This window comes from Mytilus edulis, chromosome 6 (genome assembly GCF_963676685.1).
Source record: "Mytilus edulis chromosome 6, xbMytEdul2.2, whole genome shotgun sequence".
Taxonomy (NCBI): domain Eukaryota; kingdom Metazoa; phylum Mollusca; class Bivalvia; order Mytilida; family Mytilidae; genus Mytilus; species Mytilus edulis.
This window is the reverse complement of record NC_092349.1, coordinates 21,937,393-21,955,674: the sequence shown is the minus strand read 5'-3', so window position 1 is coordinate 21,955,674 and position 18,282 is coordinate 21,937,393. Positions and strand designations below refer to the sequence as shown.

Here is an 18,282-nt window from a genome sequence, read left to right as displayed (position 1 = left end):
GCGAGTGCTTCTCCTTAGAAACCATATAAGATATCGACAAAATATTATAGCTAAATAGTTTGCCGTACCACATATATCTTATTTGATAGGGCACGTTGACATCTAATTGGAAAATTCTCCCTTTTATATTTAAATTAACCTGTAATAAAGTTTGGGATATGGTGATATAACTCATTCACCACACACATATATATATATATAACTATAAAGTTTATGGTTTCTATGGATAATCAAGCTAAGCAAATACTCATAGGTTAAACCTTGTCTTTGACGTATGAAGTTCTTCTTATATTTCTATTGGTGGACAAAGTATATGAATTCAATATAAAACTGATCATTATGATAACCGGTAAGATATTTACAATTATACATCACTATTGTCAAATGCAGAAGCGGAAATAACTCTGATATGTAGTTTTAGTATAGAATATGTCAAAACTGAAAAAAAAACATTTTGAAGCAATTTGAAAAAATAAAGTTTACAAAGAAAGATTTAAGTTCCATAACTGCTCGATATCATGTAGACATTTTGGGTACACAGCTAAGTACAGTGTAGACTATTACCTGAATCTGTATTTAAACCTGAATCCTAAAGAACAATTACACATTAAACTTTTAAACCCAATCACTGCACATAACAGGTAATTTTGGTCAATTCATGAACACGCACGAGCTCTATTGATTAAACTGCTCCAGCAGAGTAATAAGGCAGAACAACTAATAAAGACAGGGTTTTCAAGACTTATTTCTTTAGATACCCATCATATATTTCTCTTCTCTAAATTTGTCAACTAAAATGTCGTATTTCCCGATTATTACCTTTTGGTTGAGTTTGAATTCGCATAGTGGGTGAGGAACGCATAATTTTCACTGACTTTTAAATACGTGTTAACGTGTTATTGTTGCATGGTTAAAAGTCTAATTATGTATATGCCTATTCTAAGTAGAGAGAGCCTGTGCTTCAATGGTTTTAGCTTGTTGATGGGTATCATGTTTGTTTTTATGTTTGTTGTTTTGTACACCAGGCCGTTGGATTGTTTAGCATAAGTCTTTACGGGGACTTATATAGCTTGCTACGTGATATGGGTTTAACTGATTGTTGACGATCGTACTGTGACCTGTAGTTGCAACATAACTTCAATGACTTTGGTCTCTTAAAATGTGTTGTATCATTGTGAATCATACCACATCTTTTTACTGCTAGAAACATTTTACCCTGTCGATACATTCAGTTTTATTAATTTTTCTTTGTAACCTATTCGTAGTCGATTGATATGATACGTACACTGGTTCACTACTGCATTAATTCATATTTAAACTGATACAATTTGACTAAATTTTATGTTTCACGTCCTTAATAAGTTCGGCTTCGTAGTAGTTTCTGTAAAACGAGTAAAAATTGGGGGTTTTAAGGAGGTTGAAAAAACAAGCAATAACTAACATAAACTTTCTAAAAAATTGCAATATAAAAGAAATTTATAAAAATCAGAATAATTCACCAAATAATTTTCTTTTACATAATACATGATTATGCAATATTTTAATATGCTTATATCTACACGGTTCACAATTTGATGTTCTGTTTATTTCTGGTTATTAATTATGTCTACAACCATCACAGCAGCATTTCCTTCCTTCGACACATTGATATTTACTGCCACAATAATGGGAACGACATACGGATCTGCAACTATCACCTCTAGGACTACAATAACTTTTAAAGCACTTCACAGCATCAGTATTCTCCAAACCTAAAATATATTGTAATTGTTAATTAAAACATCACAAAAATAAGGTTACGATTTTCATTGAAAAGACGTTTTACTATAACTATATATTTGATAGTACATTTGATGATGCTATATCAACAGAATAGGAAATTATTATATCGCTGTTTGAAAGATAATAAATGTGTTTTATTTAAAGCTTCGACAACATTAATTGGTGATTTGATGGTCGGAAATTAAGTTAACGGGTAAAAGGACAGCGAACGCAATATCTTCACATGACGCATAAGAGAGATTACGTAAGTGTTTGATATAGCATAATCCAATTGTTTAATACAAAACCCAGTATATCTAAAACTTATATGACAGGTAAGAAAGTTTAAAATTAAGAAGTGATATTATGTTTTGTTTGAGGAAACGACGGAAATACGTCAGCTCTGTATTGATTGGTTTGTGATTAATCTTATTCAAATATGTTCTTAAATTCTTCTTTGAAGATGCAGAAGTTGATCTTTTGAGTTCGTCAAAAAAAAAATATGCGTGTTTATGTGTATTCCATATGATTAGTTTCCAAATGTTTGACTTTGACCAATTATGATAAAGGCTACGGACGCACGAAAGTAAATGATTGTTTTATGAAAATACATTTAGACGTACTAGCTCACAAAATACATGTAATAGCTTATCAAATGTTCACACTAAAAATATGACCTATCTTGTATAGTCAACGGCTCCTAAATATTTCAAACTAATCAATTCCAGACACTTAACAGAAAGAGAGTCCACACGCCAACATCGGGCACCCACTATTGTATAAAAAAAAGACTGAAGAGTTGACCTCTTTTTTCAAAGCAATGTAATGTTATGATAAATTTTACAAAAGACATTACAAGTTTCGTTTAATGATCTATCACTACAGTTTGAAACTGAGATTTAAGTGAGATTTTGTTATTCATTGGCAGACTTACTACATTTCCTAATGTTTCTAATTATATTTTTTGACGCTTCCGTACTCTTACTTTAGTGTAGATATAAGAATACAAGTTCAAACCTTATGAAGAAATATGAATAGTTCTAAAAGGTACCAGGATTATGATTTAATACGTCAGACGCGCGCTTGGTCTACAGAAGACTCATCAGTGAAGCTCAGAATTAAATTCTAAAATGTTGTGCGCCAAAGGTAATCTATGTCTGGGGTAAGAAAATCCTTAGTTTTTCGAAGAATTCAAATTATTGTTAACAGGAAATTTATAAACATGACTATATAAATGATATTCATAAAGACTTTAATAAATGGACATTTTCTTTAGTAATGCAAACTTACCCGACAGACAAATCAATAAGACACATATAGCGAAGTAGGCTCTCATTTTGCAGAAGTTCTGGAAGATAAATTCATGTTATCACATTAACATAGGAGTGATAAAACCTTTCGGCTTGCACATATTTAGACACTTATGTGCACGACAGTTATCAATAAATTCTGCTGATAATTTTATTCATCATTACACAAAATATTTTCGCCGAAAAACAAACTTTGCGATTATTTGTCGCGGATAAACAAGATTTATCATACAACTGAGATTCATTTCCCATAACAGTTTAAGAACTTGTCTAATTGATCTTATCATTTCATCCTTTTGATTATTTGAGTAGGTCGAACTATATATTCCATACTTTATATGTAACGTTCATTTACCTTTGCACAATATTTGTGTTTTATAACGATTAAACATTCTTTTTTTTTTAACTTTGTAGATCTGATATAGTTGGACATGATTGACATAATATATGACATACTAATAGACATGTTACGAAAAGGTATATTCTCGACCTTGAGGTTGACAAATTAGACTTTAAATTTGGGGACGGTGTCAAAACATTGATTATAGATTTAAACAGGTAACATTTAAATTCTACACCTCTTGGTTACTTCAAATCACAATTATCTAGAGTCTCATTATGTAACATCCTATATGAAAATTTCTTTTGTGTTATCATTGCTTGCAGGGGCGGATCCAGCCATTTTAAAAAGGGGGTTTCAAACCATATGTCCCCATTCAAATGCATTGATCGTCCAAAAAAGGGGGTTCCAACCCTCGGACCCCCTCCCATTTGATCCGCCACTGTCCAGCCTATCGTGACATGAAAAGTGTATGCGTGGAGGAATAGGCGGGCTAGAAAAGGGAGGGCTGAGAGTTATACATGTTCATTCGATTCCAGATTGATAACATAAACATAGTAAGCTGGTTAGATATTAGTCAGTTTTATTTTTTGTATTACAGTTCCTGACAAAGTTCAACCTGTCGCTCCACTAATCCCGCACAAAGCTCTACAGTCTGATTGATTCGTCAGTCTGTTGTCTCCATAAGCTTCCTGTGACATATACCCGATACTCTGATATACGCAAATTAATTTTTTTTAATATTTTCTTCTTTCTGCTCGTGGTTAGCTCTAAGTTGATGGCGCCTGTAGCGGATAAAGAGGGGAAATCGACATGGATAATGTTTTTCCCGCTAAGATGACAAAATTCTGTGGGAAATCGAACTCCAAACCAGGTCCAATTAAAGGCAATAAATTATACTGTTGGGCATCATTTTGGTGTCCTATATGTGAAACCATTTCGAATAAATCTTATATGATTTCTGTTGTCCACAATAACCTATGTATGAATGCAATGTCCGCAAAAGGTGGAGTTAAGGTGTAAATGCAAAGTCATTATGCAATGCTTTTGGAACTCTGCAGGGATGTTCAACCGGTGAGTAGTGAGTCATATTTTACACAAACCTCTTATCGTTCTGAACATGCATGAAATATTTGCCACTGGACGTTAAGCAACCAACAATCATCAATCACATACCCCTTATAAAGAAAATACTAATTGAGCTGAAACTGTTTAAATTAAGACAAAGTTGGAAGGAAATAAAGGAAGAAAATACTTGCCTTCGCCGCTATATGACCGTGAGTAAATTTTCTAAAACTATTATGCAACAAGTTTCAAGTTAAAATTGCATAAAAATCGTATTTTAAGTGTTTTAAAACATACCCTGTTAGATAAAAATTTAGGTGGCAAACAACTGGATCAAAATACATACACTCCTTTCTTTGCTTTTCATAACTATATAAAAATAACCGTTACATATATATTCACGAGTAGGTATAAAACGAATTATAATACTTTGATTATTTGTAAGGTCTATTAAGGACTAGCACAAGAATTCACACACTCCGTCCCCTCCCCCCACATATACATCTACTGCTGCATTTACATGACCGTGCCCCTCCCCCCACCATTTTTTTGCATTATAGTTTCTTAAAAAATATTATGGAATTTATTAATATCAATTTCCTATATTTCTTATGGTACAAATGTCATTTAATATTCGTTCCATACGAATTGCCTCTAAAGGATTAATGCAGTTTTTAAATTATATTCAATGTATACAGGTAATATATTTTGTGTTTTGATACAGTCCCCACATTTAATATGTTATTTGTCAATTTCAACGTCGTGAATATACCTTTTCGTAACATGTCTAGTAATTAATAGTCTTTTTTTATTTAGATTGTAATACACTCATCATAAACAAGACAAACAAATAAGTTTTTAACAATAAAAATCGTGGTTACCCTTCTATCGATAAGTGTCATGCCAAAAAATGACTTACATGTCCCCGTCTTTCCACCAACAATACGGTAAGGTCCACGTTTAATGGTCGCACATTTTCTTTAAATTTTGAAACTGATATAACTTGAAAAACAAACAGTATTATTTATTTACTCACATGAAACAAACCGGGGTGTGGTATTCAGTACGTAGGAGAAACTGGACGATATTTATCTAAACGCACACAAGAACATCTGTATCGTTTTAAAAGACCCAATAAATTCAAAAGTATCATTTACCAACACCTTAAGAACCACAACCATCCTTTTAAATATTTAGCAGTTCAACCTTTAGAAGTAGTAAATAAGCAGCCTGGTGAATCGCATTCAAAGTTTGTACGATCACGGAAAATAATTGAATTAAATTGGATTAAAAGATTACAGACAGTTTACCCTCTCGGTCTAAATGATAATATCATGGGAATTGGTAATATATCTAGAACCAATTCCATTAACATTTTGGATATAGTTTCTAAAACTGTTCGTAAAAAACGTTCTCACGGTCGTAGAACAAATCGCAATCAAAGAAAATTTCGGGCCAATCATACCAATATTTCGGACCTAATTTCTATTTCAAAAAACAACGGCAGACATTATCTGTTAACAAAACTCTGTTCGTTACCGGTTAATAAGTTAAATAAAATTTTGGAGGATTGCAGCACAATTTCATATAGCAGTCCTAAGTATGAAATTGTTCAAATTATTATGGCATATTGTTATTCTAAATTATTTCCCAAAATTGATCGCCCTGAAGATCATAAAAAACATTTTATTAAAATTAAGTATGTCAATAAAGGCTTTGATTTTGTAAATATTGCAGGTATATTTAACGACCATTCTGTTAAAGAACAAATTCCTGGATATTTTGACAATACTGAGCTACCTCTTATTTGTTATATTTACAAGAAATCTACCCGAAAATTTGTGTTTAATTATAGTCAATTGTGTAAAGATGCTAATATCAGTGAAAATACACCTACTTCATGTAATTGCAGTAATTCCGAATATATTTATGGACCCATTTCCCATGTTATAACAGGAGATCTTAACATCGTTCAAGACCGAGAGTTAAAATCATTCCTCAGTAAAGGACCTAAATATCGTCCCCCGTCAATTATTAATTGGAATGAGTGTCGTAATATCATCCACGACTCACTCCATACTTACTGTATGAAATGGATAAAACGGGAAAAAGCTGACAAAAAATCTTTGGACTCTTTTTTTAATTCAGTAATGAAGATAGTTGATATACGTATTCAACATTTTAAAGAACATTTTACTATAAACAATAACCACATTAAACCTATTTCTCGTATCAAACATAAACTAAAAGAACTAGCCAAGGAATTTGTATTTGTCCCGGCAGATAAAGCTGCTAATAATATTATTATTGTTTGACGTAAATTTTACATTGAGGTTCTGAAAAAGGAAATCACCAATTCACCAACATTCCAACTGACTCCATTTTCAGAAAACGAAATCTGTAACAAACATGAACTTTTAGCCACCGCTTTACAAGCAGAGCCAAATACAATGAAAGTCCCAACTATGTATTGGCTTCCGAAGCTACACAAAACCCCTTACAAATATAGATTTATTTCGTCTTCAAGCCATTGTTCAACTACTAAATTGTCTATTCTTCTTACCAGCACACTTGGTACAATTAAAAACCTGATAATAAATTGTTCAAATAAGGCCTTCGAAAATAGTGGAATAAATTACTTTTGGAGTGTCAAGAACTCGTTGGAAGTACTTGATAAATTGCATGCTTATATTGGTGATTTTGAATCTGTTCAAAGTTTTGATTTTTCTACCCTGTATACCACATTGCCTCACATTCTCATTAAGAAAAAATTCACACACCTAATTAAATGGGCATTCAAAAAATCAGAATGTGAGTATATATGTTCAAACTCTTTTAGGTCATTTTTTAGTAGCAATAAACAAAAAAACTATGTTAATTGGACATACTTTGATACTATATATGCCCTTGAATTTTTACTAGATAACATTTTTGTTCGCTTTGGTGATTCCGTATATCGTCAGATTATCGGAATTCCAATGGGGACTAACTGTGCACCACTTATTGCGGACCTGTTTTTGTATTGTTATGAGTTACAATTTATGACAAAAATAAGCAAAGACCCATCGAAACAACATCTGATAAACAAATTTAATAATACTTTTAGATATTTGGATGATATTTTGGCTCTCAATAATGACGACTTCAGTATGTATATTAATGAAATTTATCCTGTTGAACTTACTTTAAATAAAGCTAATACTAACAATGGCCACTGCCCTTTTCTCGATCTTGATATATATATCACTAATGGAAAGCTGAATACTAAAATTTATGATAAAAGGGATGATTTTTCATTTCCTATCGTTAATTATCCGTTTTTAGATGGTGACGTTCCCTTGTCACCATCTTACGGTGTTTATATATCTCAACTTGTACGATTCGCTCGTGTATGTAACAATGTTTTAGATTTTAACGAGAGAAATTTATGTATTACTGAAAAATTATTACACCAGGGTTTTCGATATCACAAACTAGTCAAAACATTTACTAAATTTTATCATCGGTATAAAGACATCATTCGTAAATATAGCTCAACATGCAGACTTCTAATACGTTCAGGTATTTCACATCCAATTTTTTATGGTAATATTCTTTATAAAGCACAAAGGTGTCAGTATTCACCTCAGAAACTTACAAAACCTTTGAATAGACTTATTAAGAAGGGATATAATTACGATACTGTTGTCAAGTCATTAAAGATTGCATATTTTGGCGTTAATATTGAGTCACTGATAAGGTCTTTGCATCGGAACTAAACACATTATTTTTTTAAAAAACAGTTGTTGGCATGACACGGGTTATGTTCTTCTCATATATGTTATGATGGTATGATACTAAACCCCTAACGGGAAGGATTGTGCCTGATGTTCATATGATGAAATCATAATCTTTCAGTCAGTTTAATTGAAGTCTGGAGCTGGCATGTCAGTTAACTGCTAGTAGTCTGTTGTTATTTATGTATTATTGTAATTTTGTTTATTTTCTTTGGTTACATCTTCTGACATCAGACTCGGATTTCTCTTGAACTGAATTTTAATGTGCGTATTGTTATGCGTTTACTTTACTACATTGGTTAGAGGTATAGGGGGAGGGTTGAGATCTCACAAACATGTTTAACCCCGCCGCATTTTTGCGCCTGTCCCAAGTCAGGAGCCTCTGGCCTTTGTTAGTCTTGTATTATTTTAATTTTAGTTTCTTGTGTACATTTTGGAAATTAGTATGGCGTTCATTATCACTGGACTAGTATATATTTGTTTAGGGGCCAGCTGAAGGACGCCTCCGGGTGCGGGAATTTCTCGCTACATTGAAGACCTGTTGGTGACCCTCTGCTGTTGTTTTTTGTTTTTTATTTGGTCGAGTTGTTGTCTCTTTGACACATTCCCCATTTCCATTCTCAATTTTAAGTAAATACGCGTCATGTTCAATATGTTTTAGAACTCAAAGACTGTACTATTGCAAAAATTAGTAATACATAGACATATAATATGAGTGTTGAATAATTTGAATAGACTAAGAAAACGTTGCTTCTAATATACTGTACCCAATACAATATCGGAAAAGACGTGCAGTTTCACTATTAAGTATTGATAAAAAAACAGATCCGGATTGATTCGATTCCAAAGTGTGTATTAATTTTTTTTATCATGATTTCCTCAGCAATTAATAAAAAGATAGCTAATAACCAAGGGCTTCTATTGATTTAGTAAATGCATTCGATTAAAAGAAATGTTGACGTAATCTGAAACTTACCTGTATTATGAAAAAAAAAATTATTATTGAAGCAAACTGTTTTTGAAGGCCTTTAAATAGTACTAAAACATGAGGTGAATATAAACCAGATTAAGCAAATATAAGTTAATAAGTAGGATCTGTGGCAGAATATGTTCGTTTTCCCATTAATAAAGGTTTAGTTGTTAAATAAAAGTACAAAATAACGGGGATTTAGTCCGCTTTTCAGTTTTAATACACATCAATTTTGTCATTTTATGTTTTTTGTCATTAGAATTATTTGTGCAAGGCATTTTTTGCATAACTTTCTATAGTTTATGATGTAAATCATTACTGGTTAAAAAAATATAAGAATTTTATTGTTTTTATATTTTGACATGTTTATATATGTCCTTTTGTTCAGGGTGAAATAAGATATAATAAAGTAGAATATAAAACAAATAATGAATATTGTAAATTCTTAACGGACATTTAAAGTCTATGATCAGATTGCAAAATGAAAAGCTCGGAACACATCAACGAATGAACAACAGCTGTAATATTTCGAATTTGGTATATGTATTTTATTATGTAGGAAAGTGTGGATAAGATATGATTTAAAGCTAGCTTAACCTCTCTCTTATATGTCAATCATATTAAACTCCACTATGTTGACAACATTGTGTGAACAAATCAAACAGTCATGGGAAAAAACTATCAAATTAAGGGTAGGACAGTCGAAATGTGATATAACTTAACCATAAAAACCAACAAATATGTAATCAAAAACAGTGAGAAAGGCATATTGTCAAAGTACATTTATTTTGAAATTATGAAAGACAAGTACCAGAATTAGCCATATCTTAATAACACAAGCATGGGATGTATAAGTACCGAGTCAAATGGATATTATCAAAACTATCACTTAGCAAAGTATGAATATGAAAAAAAAAACATGTAAACGTGAATGAATATTATCTATAAAGTTACTTTGCTAAAAGAAAACATGTTTTCCTTTACGAGTACACTATTGAAATACTAATTGAAGGTACAAAAATGGGAAATATCTAAAAAAATAAATGTAAAAATACCTGTTATTATGCCCATTAGATACTTACAAGGATGAATAGTTTTCGATAGAAAATAAAAGAAACAAGCATTAATTTTGTGCTATTTAACCAACAATTTTCCCCGTATTCGTACTAAGTAATTTTGAAATTGAATAAAGGGAGTATACATTGTAAAGGTTGGGAGAAAAGATTTCTAAAGTTTCTGTTTCATTTAGACTCGTGTGAAGAGTTGTCTAATTGTCAATCATACCACATCTTCTTTGTTTTAAATCAGTATGCGTTATCGACGATGGGGGCAATTAAAGTATTCTTGTCGAGGCTGGGAAAACGGATTTTTAGAATGCGGTGTCAAAAGTAAAGAAACTTCAGCCTAAATGTGAATTGTCAAGAGTTATGGAAAGATAATTTATTACTCATTGTTAAGGAAACAGATATGATTCCTTGTTGAGGCTGAGGTTAAGTTTGAATTGCGATGCTGAAGTTAAAGGAGTTTCAGTATGTATTGTTAGGGGTGGGCCGAAAAGGAGGCTAAATATGTATTGTCGAGAATAAGAGAAAGAAAGTCTATATATGAATTATTGAAATAGGAGTGGAGAGGTCAAAGTCTTTATTGTATAGTCTGAAGGAAAATGGTATAATCAACATGTTGTGTCGAAAATGAAGTACAGGGACTCAAAAGCTGCATTGTCATGGGAGAGTGAAAGGGAGAATAATCTACATTAAGAACAAAGGAAACATATAGTCTTGTTTAACATTTACAAGGTAAGGGAAAATGGTTTCTAAGGAGACATTGTCAAGATTGAATGAAAAAAAACCCACATAACTCTTACCATACATTGCCAAGATTAGGAGAAGGATGTTGAGTATACAAGTTCAATTTCAGTGTGGATAAAAGAGAAACCAATGGCTAGAGAAAGGAAGTTATAATACGCATGGGCGAAGTTTGTCGGAAGGTAGTTGAGATTGGGGAAACGTGAGATTTATAATGAATTATGGGGATGAATGTAGGTCTACGTATACATAATTGTAATAGGAATGACTGACTTTGTATTCTTGGTCGAGGTTGCATAATAGGACTAACATCATGTCTATACATTTAGTAATGCAACACGATAGGTGCCACATGAGGAGCAGGATCTGCTTACCCTATGGAGCACCTGAGATCACCCCTAGTTTTAGGTGTGGTTCGTGTTTTTTATTCTTTAGTTTTCTTTGCTGTGTCATGTGTACCATTGATTGTCTGTTTGGCCTTTTCGTTTTTAGCCATGGCGTTATCAGTTTATTTTCGATTTATGAGTTTGTATCTTTCGTCCTTCTTTTACTCTTCATCTTCGTACTTGTTTGGCTTTATAAATATTTTTATATGAGCGTCACTGATGTAGACGAAACGCCCGTCTGGCGTACTAAATTATAATCCTGGTACCTTTGATAACTATTTTACTACTTATAACTTGACATTGTACAAGATCATACTTTTCATAGATTTCTAACGATATATAATCACCCAATCACTTTTTTAGCGCATTACATTAAGTTAGATAAAAAACCATGCATAACTTTTAAATAATCCATAACTTTTATTGGTATTCCTGTGTCGTTTTCGTTTTGCTATTGAACTTTGTGCTTTTTATCAACCAAATCGGTCAAGCATTTTCCAAATAGTTTTAAAATGATTATTTTCTTTATGTTGGGTTCTGACTTGCACTCTGTAAACCAATATTACCAAAAAAAAACAAAAACGAGTACTTTGTAGTCAAATACCAAAAAAGGTCAGAAAAGATACCAAACAGTGTTTACCAAAGTGTTTTATCTGGATTCATATGGTCACTAGAAAGCAGGTTCCTTATTCAAACTAACCATTAAAATGCAATATCTATTCAATTCAGGTACAGATAGGCCCGTAAAATAAGATAAATAATCTTACAAGAACCGCATTAACACAAGGTTTTGTCTGCATAAAGTTCTGAATGCAAAACTTGGGATACCTATTTACATAGAAAAAGTCAACACAACTAATTATGAATTAAGTTCGGTGATTGTAAAATATTGTCATAGATAGAAGTGGGACATTTAAAGACGTATCGTATCCGTATCTGATACGTTGACGTATCTAAACGTATATATGTCAAAAAAAGAAGATGTGTATAATTGTCAATGAGACAACTCGCCACAAGAGACCAAAATGACACATAAATTAACAGCTACAAGTCACTGTACGGCCTTCAACAACGAGCAGATCCCTTACCGCATAGTCAGCTATTAAAGGCCCCAAAAGGACAATGTAAAACAATTCAAACGAGAAAACTAACGGCCTTATTTATATACAAAAACTCGAAAAACAAATATGTAACACATAAACAAACGACAACCACTGAATTACAGGCTCCTGACTTGGGACAGGCACATACATATATAATGTGGCAGGGTTAAACATACTAGCGGTATCCCAACCCTCCCCATAATCTTGGACAGTGGTTTAACAGTACAACATAAGTACGAACTATACAAATCAGTTGAAAAAGGCTTAAGTCATGGGTTATTATACAATTGATTATTTACGTGTTTAAATAGTAGTAATCGAGAAAAGGGAAAAGGAAAAAGGAAATATAATTAATTATATTTATTGTCTAGAAAGTGATGTTTCTTCTATATTTACAGTTCTGTAATACAATTATTAAAACATTGCATGGACGACATCAGAAGCTAACATTTACACACATTTAACAATCACGTGATTTTCGTGTCAATCTATATACTTCTTACAGTACATGTTTTAAAACTATATATTTAAATCATTAGAACTACCAAGGCGTGAAGTTGAATTATAAAACAAATAAAGTTAACGATATGCATACTCGCACTTTAAATTTGCTAAAAAAACGGAATTGAATTATCCACATCATATGAGTCGAGTTGATTACTGATACCAATAATAATAAATTGATAAATAAGCAGGCAATACATTTTTAATATGTGTACCCCAAGTACACCATCTAGGGTGCGTTCGACTTTAGTGACTTCCACGAGTTTCATTTGAATGTACAGGTTGGTAATGACTTTTTGTAAACAATAAATGCTAACACATCAAACAAGTGAGTAAACTATGTTTAAGGTTTATGACCCCTTCTGTAGTCATTTTTGTACGAATTTTTCAAACATCAATTGCATCAAAACTACAGATATAATGAATAATTGAGACAGGCCATTTTGTAAATACACTGGGGGACTTGATGCGAAGCATTATTATTTACTGTTTCATTGCATTTAATAGAAAAAAAAATACTTTGTGGCAAATAAACCAAGATTTTTAAAGAAAATCCACATCCTTAAATACAGAGATTTTGTTATAAAATTTGAATCATAGATTACTCACTTGCTTTTCTATGATGTGCTAGTGTTTATTTTTTACAAAAAAGTTCTAACTAACCTGTAAATTCCAAAATACCTCGTGCAGAGTCACTAAAGTCGAGCGCACCCTAAATGGTGTACTTGATTTGGTCCATTGTTTTATTTGTTTTAACCAATAACTACATTAATAAACTTGTTTTCAGGAAATCAATGCTAGCACTGCATGCAGTAATCATATATCTATCCAGTCATCATATTGCCAAATATGATAATACAAGGATAAAGGCTGTGGTTTTTCTATAAAATTTCCATATGTTTAGCATTGAATCAACACAAGGGTACATAATCATTAAAATTTTATAATAAAAAATCTCTTAATTTCAAGTCTGTTGTAGATTTTAACTATATTTACCACAAAGTCCCGATTTTGTGAACGAAGTTTCCCGGTATATATGTACAAGACACAGGCACTTGTCTCAGAAAAAAAATTCTATATACCTTAATTTAAAATTTGTAATACACATAGCTACAGAAGGACTCATGAATCTTACATTCACGACTGAGAAGTGGTGATTGTTTAGATATCGATTGTTAGATATAAACGAGTATTCAGTGTATCAATGGGTATCAATGACAGAAAGATATTTAACAATAGAAAAACACATATTTAAAAACGAAAATAGTCTATAAAAATAAAAACACATATATACGTTCAGATACGTCAACGTATCAGAAACGGATACGATACGTCTTTAAATGTCCCACCTCTGATACAAGACATATAATTGAGTACATCAGACGTAAACTACTGGTCTTCACATGACTCGAATACCAAAACATGTAAACCATAGTTTTATAAATCAGATATGTACTAACCAATTCGGGTATATAAGTAAGTGAAGTGAAAGTTTTTACCTAAATCTGTCTTAAAGCGTGAATCATAAAGTACAGGTAAATATTAGACTTTTAAACTCATTCACTGCAAATAAAAAAGTTATCTTGGTCATTTACACGAGTGAGTTTCATTCACAAAAGCAGCTCCAGCAGAGCTTTGAAGAAGAACGACTCATATCTATATGATTTTATAGACTTATAGATAAACACCAGCCCAGTAATCAGTACTTCGGTGTTGACATGCATATCAATTATTTGGTAGTTTGATAAATTTTCTGTTTACACAACTTTGAATTTTTCGAAAAACTAAGGATATTCTTATCCCAGGAATAAATTGCCGTAGCAGTATTTGGCACAACTTTTTGGAATTTTGGGTCCTAAATGCGCTTCAAAATTGTACTTATTTGGCGTTTGAACTATTTTGATCTAAGCGTCACTGATGATTCTTTTTAATTCTTTATATACTAGCATATTCTTCTTATCTGTTAATTAAAAAGAAAAACTAAATTGTCTTATTTTCAATTGTGACATTTGACTGATCTTAAATTCGCCTGACAGGTGTTCAATGCATAATTTTTACTGTCTGCAAATGGTGTTTGCTCCACTTGAAAGTTTAGTAAATATTCGGAATTCTGTTGTTTTATCTATGTTGTGTCAATAACAGTTTTGCCAATTTATCCCTTCTTTCCTTTTATCAATATAATATCATATAGTTTTTATAATCAATGTAGAAAATCTTATAAAATCATTGTTATATTTTAACAGTTTTTGAAAGACAAAACGTGGCATCGTTCAATGTAGAAAAAATCGAGATAGATTTTGTTTCCTGCCAAATTTTCAATGGCTTATATTTCGAAAACAAGCACACGGACTAATTGATATGTAAGTCTTAGATATATATTTCATTTTACGTGCATATGGCGAACAAAATAACGTATAGCGGGTTATTTCGTGGCTTGAAAATTTTCGATTATTTTCGTGGATAGAACAAATTCACTAAAACAACTTCTTTCAATTTGGGAGTGCACATGGAAAGGTATTGATAAAAGTTTTGTATACGCCAAAATAGTAACCTCCAAAATATTTCGTATACCTTATTCAATGAAAATCGCGCAATTTTGCACCAACGAAAGTAACCCGCTTTTCGGTAAGTAAAAGAGGTAATATTTATATTAACTTTGATCATGTAAGTTCGTGATAAGCATGTTTATGTGTAGACAAAAATATACAATTACGAACATTGGAACGCTATCACAAAATTTCTTACCTTCTGTACTAAGTTGAGTTAACTTATTTTTTGTGTTTAGAAAAATGTATAGTACATTTCAAAGTGTTTTGTCTGCCTTTATACAGTGCATAGCAAAACATAAGACAGAAAAGGACACAAAAATACAAAGTTATGTACATTGGTTTGACATTTGGTCCAGGATATGTTTGTTTTCCGTGAACGGGAAACTTATATTATATGTTATGACACAAACACTACAATGATTTATTTTTCGTGGCCGGCTAAGTACTTGTCATATTACTTTGATCAATTTATCATTGGACCACAGGTTATGTTAAGACTGTATATTTTATTCTGTATCTGTTAAGATGTTTTACCTTGCACACGAATCCTGTTTGGTTTTACCTTACATTAACATGGTGTACAACTGTTTTTGTCAATTTTGTCATGATTAACTAATCGCCAGTCATTTATATGTAAATTAGATTAATTTGCATCAATTTCGATATTTGTAAAATATTCATAAACTATGTTATTGAAACATCTCGCAATTAATGCACGGGTGCTGAAAAAGTCATAGTGATGACGAAAACGGGCAATGGTCTTTCGAAAAATCTCATTGTAATTTTATTTGCTGTAACTCGTTTAAAGCCTTTTTCTGTAACGAAAAAGGAAAGTATGCTAGATACACTTACTGGAAATGTTAAGATATGATTGAAGCTTTAAATTTTCTGCTGGATAACATTTATGCACGTTTCGGTGATAAAGTGTATCGTCAGGTAGTAGGTATTCCTATTGGCACTAACTGTGCCCCTTTAATAGCAGATATATTTCTATATTGTTATGAATCTCAGTTTATGACTAAACTCAGTAAAGACTCGTCATTGTTATATTTGGTTGATACATTCAAAAATACCTACCGTTATATGGATGATATTTTTTCGTTAAATAATCCAGAGTTCTCTAAATATACTTCCAAAATATACCCAAAATAACTTACTGTTTTTAACTAAATCTAACACAAACAGCAGCAGTTATAAATTTAGACATTTCAATTTCAAACGGGAAACTTCATACTAAAATTTCCCATTGTTAATTTTCCTTTTTTAGACGGTGATGTGCCTTTGGCTCCATCATACGGTGTTTATATATCCCAACTCGTTCGGTTTGCCTGTGTGTGTTCTGATGGATGTCATAGAGTTCAACGAACGTAATCAATGCATCACTGGGAAATTATTGTGTCAGGGATTTCGATACCATAAATTACTTAAAACGTTTACTAAATTCTCTCATAGATACATTGATTTGATTAGTAAATTTGGCTGTACCTGTAGAAAACTTATTAAAATGGTATTTTACATCCTAAATTTTACGGTAATATTGTACTTAACGCGAGGAAATCACTATGTGATCCGTGTAAACTCATCGAACCTTCAAACAAACTTATAAGTAAGGGTTATCGTAGCAATAATTATATAGTTTACATTGACTCTAATATCCAATTTGTCATTAAATAATTAAAACATGACTAAATTGTATCTTCTTTTGAAGTGAGATGTTTAGAGACACAGACACGTTAATTTGTTTCTCTCTACAGAAGTCTCTCCTCACTATCCTACTACCTGTCGGTACATTTATTTTTGGCATTACACAAGTCATGTCTTCTCTGACTGTTCATGGCGTTAAAATACTGAATCCCTGGGATGTGTTTTAGTTGATTTAGTCTCTGATGCATGACTTTTTATTATTAATTGTGTTTGGCTTTTAACTAGCTGTCAGTAACTGCGAGTACTCTCAAATTGTATTTTCTTGTCAATTCGACCAGTTGATACTGTTAATAATGCTTTTTTGTTATTTTATTTAAATATGGATCTTGTCTATATACAAGTTTTAATTCTTTGGAATATCTTCTAAATAAACTCATCATTTTTCACTTCTTCGTACTATATTTGTATAGGCTTCAAGATTTACTTGTATTATTAAAACCGTTTTTTTTCAAAAGTGATTATTTTCGAAGGGTTAAATATATCGCAGTGGTGTCTTGCCATGTCTTTGTATGGACTTGTTTGTTTGTTTTTTTGCCTTTAAAGTGTGTTCCTTATATTTTATTAACTGTGCATTTGCATTCAGATATCGTAGATCTAATTTATTCGTTCATAGTGTGTTAATTTACGTTTTTGTGATTGAGTTAAGCCTGCAAATTGATAATTTATCGTGTGCTTTTCTATGTTGTGATGTTATGCTATTGTTTCAGAAAAAGGGAGAAGGTTTGGTACCATTGAAACGTTTAATCCTGCTGCAAATGTTTGCAACTGTCCTAAGTCAGAAATCTAATGTACAGTAGTTGTCGTTTGTTTATGTAATTTGTACGTGTTTCTCGTTTCTCGTTTTTTTTATATAGATTAGACCGTTGGTTTTTCCGTTTGAATGGTTTTACACTAGTAATTTTGGGGCCCTTTATAGCTTGTTCTTCGATGTGAGCCAAGGCTCCGTGTTGGAGGCCGTACATTGACCTATATTGGTTTACTTTTATAGATTGTTATTTGGATAGAGAGT

General features: G+C 31.9%; 1 long non-coding RNA gene across 1 annotated transcript; it reads right to left on the bottom strand.

Annotated features, from left to right (window-relative positions):
* Positions 1-1,503: 1,503 nt before the first annotated feature.
* Positions 1,504-15,890, bottom strand: LOC139526019 (uncharacterized). The gene is made up of 3 exons (XR_011665087.1): positions 15,766-15,890; positions 3,052-3,109; positions 1,504-1,751 (listed from the first exon to the last, which is right to left on the bottom strand). It is a non-coding gene; the product is annotated as an uncharacterized lncRNA (long non-coding RNA).
* Between the last annotated feature and the right edge of the window lie 2,392 nt (positions 15,891-18,282).